This window comes from Eurosta solidaginis, chromosome 5 (genome assembly GCF_040869045.1).
Source record: "Eurosta solidaginis isolate ZX-2024a chromosome 5, ASM4086904v1, whole genome shotgun sequence".
Classification (NCBI taxonomy): domain Eukaryota; kingdom Metazoa; phylum Arthropoda; class Insecta; order Diptera; family Tephritidae; genus Eurosta; species Eurosta solidaginis.
This window is the reverse complement of record NC_090323.1, coordinates 6,997,277-7,017,204: the sequence shown is the minus strand read 5'-3', so window position 1 is coordinate 7,017,204 and position 19,928 is coordinate 6,997,277. Positions and strand designations below refer to the sequence as shown.

The 19,928-nt window shown below is 34.3% G+C and overlaps 2 non-coding genes across 2 annotated transcripts; one reads left to right on the top strand and one right to left on the bottom strand.

Annotated features, from left to right (window-relative positions):
* Positions 1 to 11,515: 11,515 nt before the first annotated feature.
* Positions 11,516 to 11,633, bottom strand: LOC137234078 (U5 spliceosomal RNA). Its single transcript, XR_010947681.1, has one exon. It is a non-coding gene; the product is annotated as a U5 spliceosomal RNA (small nuclear RNA).
* Positions 11,634 to 12,188: 555 nt separating this feature from the next.
* On the top strand, positions 12,189 to 12,385 carry LOC137234065 (U2 spliceosomal RNA). Its single transcript, XR_010947669.1, has one exon. It is a non-coding gene; the product is annotated as a U2 spliceosomal RNA (small nuclear RNA).
* Positions 12,386 to 19,928: the final 7,543 nt, after the last annotated feature.

Genomic DNA, 19,928 nt, shown 5'->3' with positions numbered 1-19,928 from the left:
GAAGACTACGAAATGGAAGGCGAACAGAGGAAGTAAAAGCAATAGTAAGGCCTTTGAAAAAAGAAATAGATAGACGGAGAGAGGTTTCCATAGGGAAGTGCTATAGGTTTTAATAATTTTGGAATAATTTTTGCAGTAGACTTATCCGCAGCAATGCGAGAAACAGTTTGATAGTTACAAAGCGAGTATGTTTTAACCATTGCGGGTACATATCGAAATCGTTTCTGGATCATTTCGGAACCATTCTGGAAATGGTTTTTAGATTACTAAAAAATATTTTTGGGATAGTCTGGGGACTGGTTCTGAATAAAACCTTGACAGCTTCGGTATGGAGATAATTTCGGTACTATTTTCAGTCGGATTTCTGGGCAATGTCGGATCATTTCAAAATCATTCAAATTTTAATTCGAAATAATTTGAATGGGCATGAATGATGAATATAATTTTGATATTATTTTAGGATTGATTTTTGGACAACTTAAAGTTCTAATGAGTTCAGGACTGACTGGGGTATATTTAAAGGAGCATTATGTGACTACTTGAGCGTTGTATCGCCATCAATCTGTAATTATTTTAGTACTATAACGGGACTTTTTTGGGAATATTTTGGGATTGCTTCTTGATCATTCATTGCTGCATGGTTTTCGATATAATTTCGAGATGTGCTTAAGATTAATTGGCTGTACATTCTGAATTTCTACTGCATAATTTCTGCATCATTTCGGGATTGTTTTTGCGATTTTACTCAGGACTTTATTCAGTTCATCAAAGCATTGTTTCGGGATCATTTTGGGATGAACACTGGGCGGTTTTGGCATCATTTTAGTACTATTTGAGAATTTTTTTCAGGATATGTTTGGGAATAATATTTCCGATGCAAAGATTAATGAAAATTATTTATAAATAAAACCATAATCCCTCACTTTTTTGAGGAAGATACATCAGAAAAAATAAATCAAAAACCGAACAGAAAAAACGAAAAGCAGAGCTTTTGTTTATTTCGAAAGTATGGAAAGAGAAATTTGAAAACTCTTTTGGTAATGAAACTGCATTAAACATTATATTTAATTATACAAAGTCGCAATCATTAACAACAGCGATCATGTTGGTATATGGGATCAAATACCAGTACCAGAAAATGATACGATGAAGGATCAGCGGGTACCGAAACCCTGAAATAATCCGTAATGTCTTAAATATTAAAGTAAATCTGGCATCAAATAAGAAAATTTTTCATCATCTGGATATATGTGGAATATAGAAAAAATCTCGATAAATTCAGTTCAGTAGCTTTAAATATTTGATGTATATTGGAACGATTTAAATATTTCCTTTTAACTGTAAATTTTTTTTACAGCGGTTCTGAATCTGACAACTGACAGTTTATTATACTACGAATAATGCCAAGCTGTGTGAAAATAAAAAGTTTAAAAATATATCCACTTGCATGCCCACGTAGCAAATTCCAAGAATCGGAACATTTACACACTTTAGCTTTTCACTTGCGTTTGATGGATTTTAGCTAAGCTCTGTTGCTGATTTTGGTATGCACGTGCGCTTTCATTCTTTGCTTCATGCCGTGTCGCATTTTTAATGGCAACTTCCCCTGTGTAAGTTAAATAAAACTTTAATATTTCAGTAAATATTATAAAAGTAGTGTAAAAATAAATGTAAGCAAACATATTTCCAAGTGCATTTTCGGATGAAGTGAGGCATCACTGAATAAAATACCCAATGTTTGATAAGTTTCTATGTATGTAAATAATCATATATAGATTTTTTTTTAAGGAAAGAGCAAACGCTTCATGCCGGGCTGTTAAGCCTTGGTGACACACTCTGAATCGGTGGGCCTCTCCGTGTGTTGGACTGCCTTCTCTTGATGGTCTACCAACTAAATCGCAACCTCCCACGGCCCGTACATTCTTCGAACCGCGTTTTGAATTAGTTGAAGTGACTGGAATATTCCTCACGTATCGACTTACCATATCCCATATTTCCTCCGCCAGCTCAACGTCTAGTGCTATGACATGCAGGAATAGATCGTCTAGCACTATTATATACACAGTTCGGATGTTCAATCGTGCCTATTATATGGTGGTATTCGCAAAGGTAGCCGTGGCCAGTTATGAACTGCGTCAGATAGAGATCGACCGCTCCAAGTGGTCACTATAGTGTTTATAATTTGTTGTTAAATTATTAACTTTGTAATTTATACTTCGAATTTTAAATATTTTGTTATCGAATTAGTTTTTGTAAATGAAAATTTTGGTGATATCAAAATGAAAATTTTTGATTAATAATATTTTTTATACTTCAAACCTAAAATTAATATTTTTAATATTTGGTTAACCACCAAAGTCACTCCAACCATGTCTCCAGGTCGGGAAGCAGTTCCCTGTTCAAGTTTTCTGCAGAGATAAAGCTTCAATGTTTTCGCACCAGCACACAGCAAGATCTCTACCCTACTTCTAGGCGGAGGTGGTAAATTGATTTCCTTTCCCCAGCGAGAAAGTGTATCGGTATGGTTTTCCCAACGACAAGGACGGCATCTGCGGACACCGTATGGCAAGTTGAGGCGATTCGTAGAGCTCATCTTCTCGCAGGAATTTCTAAAGTGTTCTGGGAATGTAAGTTAGCCGTTTAGCCTCACCTTAAGGTATTTCGTATAGCTGCGCTGTTTTAGTTCCTGGTTTCCTGTTATCCTATTGATGATGGTGGGAATTCATCTCTTCGTGAGTATCATGATCTGAGTTTTCGCTGTCGCAAGCTGTAGTACGCAGACGTTCATCCATTTGCGTAAACTGCGCATTAATTTAAGCTGTGTCAGCTAGCAGATTCGTGCTGTAATAACGGCAGTCACGCCCTCTGCGAAAGCGATAAGGAAAGGACTTTCTCCAAGAGCAAGGGAAGGAGGTTATCTTCCGTAGAATTCTGGAAGTCGGGAGCTTAAACCGATCCTTGCGCTACTCCATCTGTTATCCTTCTGTGGCCTTGATTTCGGGGTTACGTGATACTTTTAGTTAGTCCCTTAATATGGTGTGGGGATATGGGGGTATATTGAAAGATTGTTTTAACACGTCGAGCTCGTCTTCCCAAATTACTGAGTTGGAGGCATTTTCACTGCCAGTGTGACTAATTAAACAGTAAGTCATGCTGGTGCGCGGTTTCGTCTTTTACTACAGCATTTTTTACCTCGGCTATGGCGTCTATTATGGAGTAGCCATTGCGAATGACACGCTTCCGGTGAGACACACCTCCTCCATCTTGAATGGCTGCTTTAAGTAGTAGTCTTCACGGAAATAAAACAAGGAGTGAGGGTCCAATTTGCCTTTCGGGGTTAGCATGAGTCGCGCTAGTCTTCCACTTGGACTGCTGGACCCTGACGCTATCCCGCATTCATAATGTGACGTGGTCACCCACTATGTTAATCGGGTGAAGAATAGTGCGTATATATTTCGCTTCTTGTCCTAATCTATCACATTGATGGGCAAAGTTTACCCATTATTCTTTTGTACCCCTTTCTCCAGTATCACGATCCAATACTTCGGGAAGCTTCTTGCCTTTACACCACGACATTAAATAATTTCATAGAAGGCGAGTTCGTATAAAATTCAACTCATTTATATGGAGCTTGATCTTTTTAAATACTTTCCTTTCTACATTAAATAATTCCGTTTGGAACGAAAATAAGTTTTATCTTTGAAATAATGAGATCTGCAAAACTGCGTGCATGTTAAGTAAATCGTAAAATAGAAAAAATGTTAAATAAATAAGTAGAATACATTAATAGCTTTTTACCCCAATAAAAACTTAACTAAAGCACTACAAAGCAGCGAAAAGCAAATAAGTTTTGCCAGTACTCAAATAAATGGCATTGAAGCAAATCAAACAGAAGTGTTTTTACGATTTTTTGGGCCTACAGTTTGTTAAGTAAATAAACTTTGCAAAAACTAAAAACAAAAACATTTTACTTAAGCCTATAAAGACTACTGAACTTGCCTATTTGGGTCGACTATTCTTAGCAGGCGTGGATCAACGGAAGGGGAAGGGGGGGGGGGGGGGTATAGGGGACATTTCCCCCCAAAAGGTCGAGAAATTTTATTTTTCAAATACTTTACAGAACATACATGAAATATTCAAAGAAAACAAATATTCAAATGTTCAGTACTTAAAGTATTTGAAAAATAAAATTTTGTATGGAAAATCTTCAAGTCCAAGTTGTGGTAATGAAAATATCTAGCATCAATACTGCGGGCCATTTTTTTCTCAACGGAATATCATAGAGAGTAAAATTTTGCGTATGTGGTTTACCTTGCGTGCAAAAATGTGCTCCAGAACAATTTTTTTGCACGGCTTTTGCAACAATTTTAAAAATAGAAATTTATTTCACAGAAATAAAAAATGTGTTCTTATAGTTTTTAATTACAAGAAAATTAGTGTTTGAATTGTCGGTAAAAGTCTAGTTGAGGGGTCGACTGCTAATACGCTACCAAATATATTGAGAGAGGTGTCAAAACACGCGTATTAACCTCGACAACAACAATCCGAAGGCGGAAAAGAAACATTTTATGTCTGCCGGGAGATTTTTGCAGTTGAAGTTGGCTATTTTCATGTGGTTGTTGTAATGTTGTTGTACCCACAAAAAAAATTGTAAACATAAGTGTTTTGCGCGGATATAGTTTTGGTCTACAACCAGGGTAATTTTTTATAAGCGCGGCCGAACGCCGCCAATGCAGAAAGGTGTTCTGCGCAAAAATACTATGGATACCACCCCCGGTTTCGGAGGGATCCGCGGGTCATTTTTCGGTTTTTGCTTAATATCTTTTGAACGAGTTAAAATTTCTTTTCCGCCTTTGGATTATTAATACTGAGGTCAACACGCGCCGTTTGACACCTCTCCCGATATTTTTGGTAACGTATTAGCAACCGACCCCTCAACTAGACTTTTACCGAATTGTCAAAATCGGCTGCTATTCAACTTTAAAAGAAAAAGGACAAGGAAAAATCAAATCGCGATAATTAAGGATACAGTATTTTGTGGAAAAATCGAAGATAAATATTTGTTTGTATCAATCAAATAATATCTGTGTTGCTTAAAAATAAATTATGACGTTATTCGGTGATCACTTTCAGAAATTTTCACTCTGTGTCTTTAAAAATAACGTTTATTTACATTGATATTACCCACACAGCATTTAGATGATACATTTTTGAACTTTCCTTCATATCAATACAATTTGATTACTCCTTGCGACTAAATACTGAGTTTTCATACAGTTGAACAAAATAAATTATAAAATAAGATTACTTTTAATGATCGAAAACTGAAAATCATCTTTGGATCACTTTTTGAAATCATTTTCGAATAACTTTCATGAATCAATTTTAAGATTTTATAAAAATGAACATAGAGAATAATAAAACTGGTTTTCTTTTGATGATCAATAACTGAAAATAATTTTTCAGTCACAATTTGGAATCATTTTTGAATTTAATTTCTTTATCTTCGGTGATCAAAAATTTAAAATCATTTTTCAATCAACTTTCTTAATATTTTCAGACTACATTTCTTGATTAAATGATGAATTTTATACTTGTTAAAACTATACTTTTCATTGAAAATCTGATTTTTCTTCATTAGCTCACATTTTTTCAATCATAAAATCCCAAAAAATTACAAATATACAAAACATATTCAATACTAAAAGTAATAGAAATGCTACTCTTAACCCAAGATGTCTTCTAGCATTTTTCTAGATGCGGCTTCCCAGAAAAGACATACTGGATGGAACCTATGTACGGAAGTTGTAAGCTGTTTGAACCGCTGGTAAGTTAAACTTGATCGACACGCCTGGGCCCGGCTTCAACATCCCCCATTAGCTATGTTTGTCAAAAACATCAAGTTATATTTAAAGAATGATGTGAGACATAGTAAAATCGTGATTTTTAAAGTGACGTCGTTACCATGATCTAAGATGATGATCATAGATGATGTTGGATGTTGTAGTCGTGTGTGTGTACAACGGTCAAGTTAATTACTACCTGCGGTTCGAAAAGCTTACTTCCGAGCTTCCTGATGCTTTCACCCCCTGATGAAATATAATTTTTAATAGTCTTTAGTTATGTAATAAATATGATGGAAAAATGAATCACAATCGTATTCACAAAGGATTTCAAACCATCATTTAATATGATTGAAAAATGTTCTTAAATGTGATCAAAAAATGACTGTGAAAAGTAATGAAATGTTATTCCAAAAGAAGTAAAGTACAATCTTCCAATAATATTAAGTATGATAAAAGGATGAATAAAAGTGTTTAAAAATATGAATCATAAATGATTATTCAGGAATAATCACATTTAAGGTACACTTTTCTCCCGACGAAACATTGATTTTCGAAGAAAAAATACTTTTAAATTTGAACTTTTCAGTCATCTGGGGGTATGATATTTGAATATTTTTTGATAAAAATTTTCAAAAAATGCTGGCTGGGTATTACATTGTTTTATTAAAATTATATAAGTATGAAATGGACACACCCAGTAATGATAAAAGTACCAAATAAAAAATACAAAAAGTATTTAAAAACAGAATACAGATCAAAAGCAAACATTTAAGAAAAATTTTGCATTTTTCTTGAGCATGAAAACAGCAGTAGGCAAAAAATTTCACAATGCATGGCAATTTATACATGAATACCGATTTTATGAATATAAAACAAAATTTTTGAAACTTTTTGATACCATGCCCCCCAACGTTCCGCCACTGATTCGTACTTGTAAGCAAACATACCCAATACCAATGCACGCGCACTTAAATATAAATTCGACTCGCTAATATGAAACTCTCTTGCAATGGGTAATAAAATACGCATTAAAACCTCTTTAATGCTACTTCAAAGTCGTTGATTTTTTCCTCTTTTGTATCTTGACGTACTACATATTCAGCGGCATTTTATTGTTTTTCTATTTTCGTTGCCAATGCCAAAAATGCTGCTGATATGTCAGTTATGTGCTGTGTGAGTTGTTAGTTCAGTTTCTTCCTATGTCGCCACCATCCGCCTATAGGCGCTCATGCAATGGACAGATGAAAATATGATGGTTTGGCAGCTGAAATGATGAACTGAAATGAAATGTGTGGGATGAATGTTAGCTGATGTATTGCATTGTATGCTTCTAAGTAGTCGAGTAGGCTGTTGCTTGTTTTGCGATTACTCAACTTGTGCCACTCATACAAATTTCATGTGGCATGAGTAGTAGGTTTTGCGTAGAATTTTTTGATGTTTTTGACTTTGAGTAGACGTCTCAGTTATCTTACAGAAAAAGAGTTCTGGTAAATACGCGTTTACGCACGTTTTATACCTCGGATTTCAGTGACCCGTATACGCTAAACTTTTATATTCCGCGTTTGTGCGATCCAAACTTGAGTACGCTTGTTTCATCTGGTCTCCGTATTATTCCTGTCATGTTGCAAGAATTGAACGAATCCAAAATGTATTCGTACACTTCGCATTACGCAGTCTGCGCTTCTGGGATCCTATCCCGACTTATAAAGCTCGTTGCTTATTGATTAACTTAAAATCAGTGCAGGACAGGAGGACAATTTTATCGCTGTCGTTCGTTTTCGATTTGTTACGTGGGGTTTTTGATTGCCCTGTGCTCCTTGAGAGAATTTTCATTAATATTCCGGCTAGAGCTCTTCATGCTTCTGAGTTTTTTCATATTGGTGTTCTTAGGGCTCTTTATGCGCGGAATGCTCCAATTACTAGAGCTTTAATTGAGTTCAATACAATTTCTAAATTTTGTGAGATAGATTTTTCTTGTTCGAAATATTGCTTTCTGAGTATTTTAAATAATTTTTATAGGTAAGGTAATTTATATCTATATTAACATTATTATCTACTTTACACTTTTATAATTAGCCTATAAAATTCTTTTTTAATTGGCTTAAATAAATAATTAAATAAATAAATAAATGTTTGGTTCAGATGAGAAGCAGCTGTCAATAATTTTGTTCCAAAATCTTTTTTCAATCAAAGATTTTTTTAAGAAAGTGAGGGAGGGACACACTCAAAATACAAGCAAACGAGCGATCACTGTTTTTATTTAGCTATAAGCCTATGCTTATGCAACATAATATTTTAATTTTGAAAGAAATTGAATTTGGTTTGTTTTAAAGATTTTCCCACTGCATAAATTTGTAAAAAAATGTGTTAGAGATTTGGGAGGGCCCCAGAGTAATAGATAATGAGCTCACAGAGTTTTTATTTTTGTATACCCCTAAAAGTATGCAATACGATATTTTCCTATATGAAGTTGCTTTAAATTAATTAGGTTTTAAAATATTCTTAAAATCATTTTCCATTGCAAAGAGTGAGAGACTTTTAAAATGCCTCAAAGTAATAGATAATGAGCTTACAAAGTTTTGATTTTTGTATACGCCTACACGTATGCAACATGATATTTTTAGATAGAAAGCTGATTTTATTTAATTTGGATTTCTAAGAGAGAGACTTAGAAATTTCGGTAGGGCGTTCGAGTAGGCACTAATGAGCTCAGAGAGTTTTCATTACTCTAAGCGCCTAAAAGCAGGCCAAAAAAAAAAAATTTGCATACGAACCGTCTGTTGATTAATTCGATTTTAAAACACTCTTCAATGCATATATATCTAGAAGAGTGAATCATAAATTTTGGGTAGGCCTCATCGTACGAGCTTATGAGTTCTCAAGATTTGTATTTGTGTATGCGCATAAAAGTATGCAACAATATAGGTATTGATAGAAAGAAACATTTTAATTTAAGATAAACTTCATTGAATATGAGAGTTTGAAAAGTTCTTAAGGCCTCAGAGCATGAGATAACAAGCTCTTAGTGTTTCTTTCTTACGCTTGAAAATATGCTTAATTTTATCTTGAGAAGACATAAACAATTTACTTGGTTTAAGAACATTTCTCAATATATAAATATCTTAAAAGAGAGTGACATACATTATAAAGGTTAGATTGTATGTTGTTGTAGGAAGTCTTCGGTAGCTGCAAGCTTGCCTGATTATATGCGTTAGCTCTGAACTTAACTGGAGTTTAATGAAACTGTCTCATGTGTATGTTCCTGTGTATAAAAAGTTTGATGGTGAACCTTTAAGTATTTATCACATCGAATGTACCAGCTGGAATAACCAATCTCGACCAACTGCTAAAGATAGCTATCTCGAAATGTGTTTTACATTAGCACAGCTCAAGATCGTTACAGATGAGAAAATATTCCACATAGCATTGAAAAATTCATTCAAGTTGAGTATCTTTATAGCTAGACTTGTGGATACAACACACTATCTTTTTCTATACTGGTTAAGCAGGCCCAACTTCCATATGCTTTCAACTTAAGTTACTATGCATTATCTTATATTTAACTTATAAAAATTGTATGCTAAATGCTATTTGATGCTCAAGACTTTCATTACCAGAGCATGTCAGCTAAGTAGTTTACTTACTCGCATTCACATTTGACTCTACTTATGTACAGACTTAAGTAAGTAAGTACATATCTCGTATTTGTTATGCTTGAGGCGAAATTTTGTTTGAAAACATGAGTACTTTCGAGTATGTATAAATAAGTAAGTAAGAGGATATTTTGTTTTGTCGAAGAAAATGGTAGAAGCAATAAAGTGGATACTTGATGTCAGCGCCAGTTTCATAGCAACAATCAATTTGCCAAATAAACCCGGAATACATAACACTGTTCTATTAATTTAAGTTTGAGTGGATATGTGAAAAAACTTGGAGCAATTTGAAAGTTTAAACCAATTTTATCAAATTGGTAATTTGAGTACTTGATGCTACAAAGATACAAGGCGTTTTTTTGTTTAAAACAAAAATTTTTAGGTGGACCTTTTGGCTTTATAAAATCACAAAATTTTTGATAAAATTAATTCTGCGAAAATATTGAGTTGACACACACGATATGCATTTCATTTCAAAAGCACTACACATATTTGTTAAAAAATAAAAAAAATACAACTCACTGACATCTGCTGTTGTTTACCTAAAAGTATACTACAAGCTTTTATGGGTTTGTTTACACACTTTTTTTGGTATTTGAGTAAAACCCAGTAGTAAGTGCATTAAAACTAAATTTATCTACATATGCTTTTAATTACTCCAGTTCTTTATAAAAAAAAAATACTAGGTGCAAACGAACCTACCCAGAATTTAAAGGCCGCGCTTCCTTTCTAATTTGCGTCATGCTCATTTGGATTATTTCTACTAATTGGCGTGACGGAACCTACATGTTTTATGCCGACTCCGAACGACATCTGCAAGGAAAATGAATTTTCACTGAGGAGCTTTTCGTGGCAGAAATACACACGGAGTGCTCGCCAAGTCATTGCTGAGGGGCGATTCCGTTTAGAGAAGATTTTCTGTAATTGAACAAGCTTCTTTTTTCACTTTACGATGTTGTTTTGCCCGGAGACTTGAGCCCAGGTCCTTCGCTGTGCTAGGCGGAGCACGCTACAACCACACCATGGCGGCTGCCAAAAAATTACTTAAAAAATATAGAAAGATCTTTTCCTAGCCCACGACCGGAGATTTTTAATGTTTTCACACAGATTAGAAAACATTCTCACTATACAACAAAAAAGATAGCTAAAATATTTTGTGTTCTATTCATTAGTTAAATTGCAGTTTTAAATTGTTAAAATTTTTAGAAATGTACCAAAAATTGGGAAAAATAATTTCACTTGCAGAGTGTGACAGCACCCGTAGCCAAATCAAATTTCAAATTTTTCTTTTTATACTTTGCTTGCAACGAAAGTGGGAAGATGGCTACTTTTCCATTGAGATGGCGCTAGTGTCGCTCGATCTGCCGTGCTCGAGTAAAATACGTGCAATCTACTCATAATGCATAAGATTGAGTTAAACGCATCTATATGAAAAATGCTTAGGGGCTTTTCTCGGTGGCTCGTTTTTACCTTATGGTAGTTTTTGTTGGAGCAATTTTTATTTTTTATTTTTTTTTGGACCGGGAGTTTTACAATTGTATAGCGACGTGCAATCCTTGTCTAAAGCGCGGCAACATTGTACTGAGTTGAAGAAAAAATCTGTCAGAGCTGAGAAATTACGGTTTAAAAGTCCTTGTCGATTTAATTGGCCGTAACTGTCGCTGTAAATATCTAGTTATTCATTCTCTTGAAAATTTCTGGAAATCACCGAATGCATTATATATGCATATAAAAACGACATTTTGGCATATGCAATCTCTAATTGATAGGCCTAATTGGTGTAAAAATATGCATACATGTATTAGCTTGGCTTACAATTTAACCTGTTTTTCGTATATTAAAAGGGGATGAAACGGTACCGTATCAATAATTTGCCCTTGATATCGTGTCCACCATGCTCATTTAAGCTTTGACTACCTTTAAGGCGTGGTAAAATTTACCACCATAAATATTTTGTTTTGAAAACTAATTACTATTGTAATCAAATGTATTCATTAGCGGCTTGACAATATTCCATAATGAAGGTCAAGCCATTAGCAAAAATTCTTATAGACCCATTAAAGCACTCCTCTCCACGGAAATCTTTAGTAAAAGGCGAAAGATTTATTCGACAACTGAAGAGAAGTCAAGGTGAACTATAAAGGACGACGTGCCATCAGTTAAATAAAGAAAACTAGAAAGAGATTGAGAATTCAATATTAAAAATCACATCAATCAAGCGAAAGCACAAAATGCATAGGAAAAACCAAATCTTAACTCGACTTCCGCACAAACATGTTGTTTGTAGAAATACAAGGTAAGCAAAAGGAATATTTTGCAAAAGGGATATTCAATGTTTCGTTATGCGCTAAATATCAATACAACCACATAAGGTTGGCATGTTCATTGAAATACAGGTAATCAGGTAACTCGAATGTTCAAATATTGTATGCGTCCTTTAAGGTTGACATTTTCTTACACTTGGCCTCGCTCGTATGATACGCTGAAGCGCGTAAATATTGTAAACGTTTGTCTTTTAATAGTGTTTTTTTTTTGTCTATACATATGGGAAAATTTAAAAATAGCATTACACTGAGTTTCCATATTTCGCACCATAAAATTTCTTTTAAATATTTGCTTTTGTGTATGCAATTCTCAGTTAGTTAAACAACTTTTGTGTTGAAATATTTAAAATTTTCTGGCTTAATTTATCGCTTCTCGGCCTTTTGGCTTAGATCAAGTGTAGTATCTGTTCTTATCAGCTTAACATCTGATAGATTCTCCATCGGAGAACAAGAAATGTTAAACTGATTTTTGGAATTAGACGGAGTGTTTTAGGAGCTTGCTCCACCTCTGTCATGGGTTGGTCCGACATTGCAGTACAGTCGGATTTGCAGCCCGAATTAGTGAATGAATAGTAGTTTAATGAGCATATTTTGGTTATGTATGTACGATAGTAGAGCTGTAAATTATCGATAGTGGCGTCATTCGATTGTTTGGAAAATACTAACGATAGTATTATAAGCCATTGAATTGTAAATTCAACTCCGAACAAAATGTCAGTCATATATATTAGAGTGGTTCTTATAAATCAAATAAACCACATATATACCTATTTTTCTCCCAATTGGAGACGGTTTAAGAATGTCACAAAGGCGTCAAAGTTTTGCTGTGGGTATAAAAAAACTTAAATAACTTTTTTCATATCTAAAACCCAAAACAAAAAAAAGATATTGTCACCCTGCCAACAATTTTCAGATAAGTTTATCGGCTATCACCATGATTCAATTACTAGAGGTTTGTTCTTCATTGACGGCAGAACTTTGACACTCCCAAATTGAAAAATCTGGACGGGTTGCTTTTACGAAGTAAGGAAAACGGGTAATAATTCAATCCCCTTTAGCGAAAATTGTAGTACAAAAGTACCTTTAGTAGTATATTAGTAGTGATACAAAATTTGTAAATGGCAACAGGTTTTGGAGGAAATAATTAATTTTCTACTAAATATTTCATGAATTTATAAAGAGCTATGTTGGTTTAGAATTTTATTCAAAAATTCACTATCACAATTTGTTTCAAAAACTCCCTATATGAGCATAAGTTCAATGCATTTTAACATAAGGGGGAGTTAATGAAAATCATTCTGAGGCGTTCTTCAATCTAATTCTAAAATATAGCGTTTTTGTGACAAATCATGTAATGGGAAGTTTTTGAAAAATGTTTTGAGATAGGACTATATTTAAAAGGCAGCCGACATGGTCTGCCAAAAAAAAATGTAAAAGAAAATGGCTTATTGTCTTAGAACTGTATATTCCGGTCTTGACTTTGACAGAAGAGTTCAGCTTTTATGCGGTCCTGCTACACAGGGAGTATTCACCTTTTTACTCTGAAATTTCGGAAAGCTCCTTTACGTTGAGTATTCATGGAAGTCTTCCGTTAATTTAGAATATTCGGAACACGTTCGTTTCATACTACCTCACGAAGTCCGAATATATCAAATAAGTATATACTACATAATATTCCAAATATAAACCGATTCCCCAAATTCTTAAATGGTGACGAATTTTCCGAACGTACGGAATGAATAAGTTAACATGCTCAATGAGTACATTTCGTTATGGCATCTCCGATATTTACTAATTACATTTTTACGTAAATCGATTTACTAGTCGAGTTTTTGACGTTGAACGATGAATTTTGAAGTGGTTTAGGCTTCGTCTGTTCATAGGTTTACGAAAGTGCACGATTACTTGATGTCCGTACTTTTCAAAAAATTACCTATGTTCAGCCACACTAATAGATTATGGCATAGTTAATAAATTCATCATAAAATTAAAATAAATGTTCTAAGGAATTATGCACTTCAGTACTTATCGGGGATTTGTAAACTAATTGCTTCCTATTTCTACTACTAATATTTTTCGAAAAATTGCAAAGAAACAACACTGTTAACGGATGTCAATTCGATTTGGGAGCAAAATGGCTGCAATTGTCAAAAAATTCGTCTGTCGAGCAAACCTCTTCTGATTGAATCATGGGCTATCACCACTTATTCGATACTTTTTCATGAACTAAGTCAAAATAAGTTGATTTCACAAACACAAAAATATTTAAATGAAATTTTTTCTTTGATCAAGTAGTTAGGCAATGAATAACTGAAAAGTTCGGGATATACCTTTATTTGAATAGGATTTAAGAAATCTTTTTTTCGCTAATTTTTTTCATTTCCTGAGCTTAAAAAAACTTCTTTTCGTGTATGGCCCAACGATATTTTTTAAATTTTAAGTAAATATTAAAAAAGTTGAGCAAAAGCTGAAATTATATATCTCGCAAGATTATTCGCACTCGAATTGATTCTCGTTTTTGAAACCCTTGACTTCCCAGTGGCGTTCTTCGTTAATTCCGCTTTGACAAGATATTGGTGAGAGTTTCACTCTCGGGCTTACATTCTGTACAAAGATTTTCTCTCATCAGTATGAATTTTTTTTGCCAATTTCAACTTTCCAAAAATATTTTATCGAACTACGTGCTCTCGCGATACTACCTTTGGAAAAGGTGAGACTCGAAAAGTAGTTTAATTGATTTGTATGGACCATCCTTAGATACATATGTACAAATGTACATCTCAAAGACTTTAAACAAACCCAGGCAAGCAAAATCCAAGAAATCCAAGAGCGTATATCGATTGTAAACTCAAAGACCTTTTTCTAAAAACTCACTTTTGAAACTATCGACAGAAAAATCCTTTCTTTTCCAAAAACTAAAACTGCCGAGAGTGCCTTTGATAGCTTTGCAGCTCTACCCTATAATATAGAAACTAATTGACTCGCTACAGAAACCTTAATCATTTTTCACTGCTGGGTTAAAAGCACTCACGCAAGTATAATGTGTTATGCATTTCTAATTACTAATAAACTAAAACAATGACAAAACTAAAAAATTAAAACATATAGGAAATTTTAACACTATTTAGATTTCCTAACCAATTGTGGCTTTTGTTTGCAAGCCAAATAACAATTTTGTCGCACATTCAAGTGGTGTGCGGTTTACCTTATTTGCTGTTGCTGCATTTAAGTACATACAAATTTATATCAATTATTCCATAGAGCATTTGTTAGTTTTTAATTAATTGTTAAAATATTGAGATTTCTATATTTGTATGCAACAAAAGTTGTGGTTAGAATAATAAAATGTGAAAGCACTCTGAAAAAAATCGTGCGATTAATCCCTAAGGAGAGCGGTCTGCGATTGATCACTTTTGTCCACATTGGCGCATAATTGATCACCTCTAGTCCCTTTTGGGTACATTTGGCATCAGTCAGTTTGAAATTTATGTAAATGAAAAAAAAAAAAACAAAAAAAAAAAATAAACAGCAACGAAATGAATAAAATAAAAAGATTAAATATGATCGAATTCTTCTTTAAGAAAAATGCGGAGCTCTATACCAAACCTTAAATACAAGGACTATATATTCCACTATCGAAATATTTGTTGTTTGTTTATTATTGTACAACACCAAAAGAAAAAAAATTTGCAATATTGTATTAAATATAAACAAGTAAAGATAGACTAACAAAGTTGCTTCTATCATTAAAAAAGACGATTGTAGACTCATGACGGGTATTCTGACTGGACACTGCCTTCTGGCGTCACATGCATTTAAATTAGGCTTGGTCAGTGATAGCAGATGTAGGAAGTGCGAGTTGGAGGAGGAAATGATCGAGCATGTTCTGAGCTCATGCCCTGCATTTGCCAGGCTAAGACTCCAGCTATTAGGAGTGATACAGCTGTCAGATCTAGAAGCAGCAAGTGGCTTAAGTCCTAGGAAGCTTCTAGTATTTACCAAGAGGACGGAGTTATTTTATAACATAGGTCCTGGTTTTTGATAGGGTTTTTCAGTTTGGTCGTTAAAACAAACTTCTGGTAACACTACGGACTCAATCAGTCTATGTGAGGTCCTCATGTACCGGCCAGTTCAACCTAACCTAACCTAAGGAAGGCTAAGTTCGTGTGTATCAGAACATTACATACTCAGCTGAGAGCTTTGGAGACCAAATAAGGGAAAATCATCATGTCGGAAAATTAACCTACGGTAACCCTGGAATGTGTTTGTATGACAAGAGTATCAAATGGAAGGTATTGAAGAGTATTTTAGAAGGGAGTGGGCCATAGTTTTATAGGTGTACGCGTTTTCGAGATATCGCCATAAAGGTGGACCAGGAGTGATTCTATAATGTGTTTGTACGATATTGGTGTCAAATTAACGGTATTAATGAAGGTTTTAAAAGGGAGTGGCCTTTAGTTGTATATATAAAGGCCTTTTTGAGATATCGACCAAAATGTGGATCAGGGTGACCCATAACATCTTCTGTCGGGTACCGCTATTTTATTTATAAATGTAATACCACGAACAGTATTCCACGATTCCAAGGGCTTCTGATTTGGCCCTCAGATCTTTTTCATTTTCTTCTACTTAATATGGTATGTGTCACACCCATTTTACAAAGTTTTTTCCAAAGTTATATTTTGCGTAAAAAAACCGTTCCAATTACAATGTTTCATATCTTTTTTCGTATTTGGTATAGAATTATGGTATTTTTCGAAATTTTCGATATCGAAAAAGTGGGCGTGGTCATAGTCGGATTTCGCCCATTTTTAATACCAAGATAGAGTGAGTACATAAAGTACGAGAACTAAGTTTAGTAAAGATATGTCGATGTTTGCTCAAGTTATCATCGTAACTGCCTAGAGGAAGGACAGGCGGTCGACTGTGTATAAAAACTGGGCGTGGCTTCAACCGATTTCGCCATTTTTCACAGAAAACAGCTACCGGCATAAGAGCAATGCCCTTACCAACTTTCACAAGGATTGGTAAATTTTTGTTCGACTTATGGCATTAAAAGTATTCTAGACAAATTAAATGAAAAAGGGCGGAGCCACGCCCAGTTTGGAATTTTCTTTTATTTTTGTATCTTTTATTATGTATTTATATCATTACTGGAGTTGAATGTTGACATAATTAAAGATATTAAATTTTTTGTTAAAATTTGACATTTAAAAAGTGGGCGTGTTCGTCATCGGATTTTGCTAATTTTTATTAAGCATACATATAGTAATAGGAGTAACGTTCCTGCCAAATTTCATCATGATATCTTCAATGACTGCCAAATTACAGCTTGCAAAACTTTTAAATTACCTACTTTTAAAAGTCGGCGGTGCCACGCCAGTGGTCCAAAATTTGACTAATTTTCTATTCTTCGTCATAAGGTCAACCCACGTACCAAGTTTCATCGCTTTATCCGTCTTTGGTAATGAATTATCGCACTTTTTCCGTTTTTTGAAGTTTTCGATATCGAAAAAGTGGGCGTGGTTATAGTCCGATTTCTTTCATTTTAAATAGCTATCTGAGATGAGTGGCCGGGAACTTACGTACCAAGTTTTATTAAGATACCTCAAAATTCACTCAAGTAATCGTTTTTACGGACGGACGGACATGGCTAAATGAATTTCTTTTTTCACCCAGATCATTTTGATATATAGAAGTTTATACCTATCTCGATTAGTTTATGCCGTTATGGATTACCGTTATGCGAACAAAATTAGTATACTCTGTGAGCTCTTCTCAGCTGAGTATAAAAAGGTGTAAAATCCGTAACAATTACCGTACGAGTAGAAAAAGGACTTATCCGACAGTACCCATAGGCGAGCAAAAAGAATCTGTCCGACAGTACCCGCAGGGGTACGAAGAGGCCGTTTCGAACAGTACCCAAAGTGATACAAAGAGGAAGTGTCGAACAATACAAAAAGGGTCTGTCCGACAGAACCCGTAGGGGTACAAACAGGACCAGTCCGACACTACCCGTTCAGGCATAAACAGTTACAATTGGTCTCTCCATAGGACAAGCTCAAACGAAAGGGATCACTCCAACCCATATAAAGAGATTAGAACTGGCTATAGTCGCATGTTCCTTTGCGACGCATCCCGTATTCATCCTTGACTAGTGGCATTTTTTGCAGGGCATGCAGTTAACTAAAAAAATCAAACAAATGTGGTACTTACAAATATAACAAACGAACAAATAATGTAAAGCATTAATAAATGTATTAGTTTTTAAGTATTTACACACAAATTTATATGTAACTATCATATGTCATGTTGATTTGTGCATATTTTATCACACGTGACATTTTCCGGTGACACGTTTTAATGACATTCACGTTCGTTCGGTTTGCTTGTGTTTTTGTTATTTTTCATGCTCAAATGATTTTCTGAAAAAGTTTATTTCTATTATATTTGAAACTTTTTTTGAGGGAATATTTTATTGCACGATTCCATGAATTTAACTGAATTCATACAAGTGAAAAAATCTTTCTATTGTTTCATTGACATACCTACCTGTCAAACAATTGCTGACAGGGAGAACAGCTGTCGCAAATGGGCAGAGAATCGAAGAAAGGTTTGTTTTTTGCTTGCGGTTCATAAATTGAAGTGCCATGAATGGCCCATTTGTGTTTCAAACCAATTTTTATTTTACAGAAAATGGGACTTCGATTTAATATTCATTTTTAAAATCTAGTTAATAGAGAAAATATGAGCAGCCAGCTAAGCAAACATTTTATAATATTGTTACGAATATTAGCAACACTAAGGGGTACTGTCATTTCTAAGCCGATGCTAAGCAGTGACTGTATGCACATCAATAAGTCAATCATTATGTCTACACATATGTACGTACACACAGCGGAGAAGCAACGCACAAACACATGCAGATATCTTATCTGAGATATGCAATTATAATTGTGGAAGTGTCGCTCACAAACACACGCGCATGAGCTGTGAGTGAAGCTATAAAAATTGTGCATCTGTAGTTATAGCTGAGAAACTTATAGCAGATAACCAACTAGTAGATTCTAGAACAGACCCGCCTAGAAATGTCAACGAGGAAACCAAACACTATAAAAGGCAGCAACAGTAGAGGCGCGAGAATCAGTTGGATTTAACACACTATCTAGCGAGCAATAGCAGTGTTATCAGTTTGAGTTAAGCAAGCTATCAGTAAGTGAAGTATAAGTGTTATTGTGAAGTACTTTAATAAAGGCCATTTTGCATTAATGAAGAGTGGAGTTATTTATTCAATAGTTTAGTGATTCGAAATTAGCAGAGGTTGCAAATAAGAGGATTTGCGCTAAAGTCGTTACAATATATAAATAATGCAATGTACCAGTCGGCTACAAAACGGTTTGAGAAACATTATTGAGCAAACGATTTAAGTAATCGAACAGCGATTTAACAGATGATCCGGGCTGTTTACTATTGGGAACGTTTTTTTTTTCAAACATTCGTCAATTGTATGAATTCACAATGGCTTTGGAATATGAACTGTTTTTTTTGTTTAATTTTGTTAATATATAAGTTTGCTTTAATTTTATGATTTAAGTTTCTTGAATGATATCCATCCATGATATCCATCGTTTAAAATATGCAAATACACTAGCGGTTCGTCCCCGCGGCGAAACGAACCGTTGTAAAGGGTCTGGCAAAGTTGATATAATCATAACGCCATAGTTATAACGCCATAATAGTCATAACCATATTTTTACTTATCCATATCAATTGGCATCAGTTATTGGTGCCTTAACTTAGAAATAATGAAATTTTCATAAAACTGAATAAAACGCAAAAATTACAAACATATACCACAAAAAATAAGTATTTTAGTCAAAACGTATACATCTACAAAAAGTTAATAAATCTACAACTCAAATATTTTGAGATTATGGATATGGCAAAAAACCAAAAACCAATTGGTTAGCTTGGTATGGTTATGGCTAAGGCGTTATGGTATGGCACCATTGACCAATTATATTAATTTCCATACGGTTGGTTGGATCAGCTGTTTTATATGGATATGGATGCGTCAAGTTTAAACCAAGTAGCGCAGCTAACAG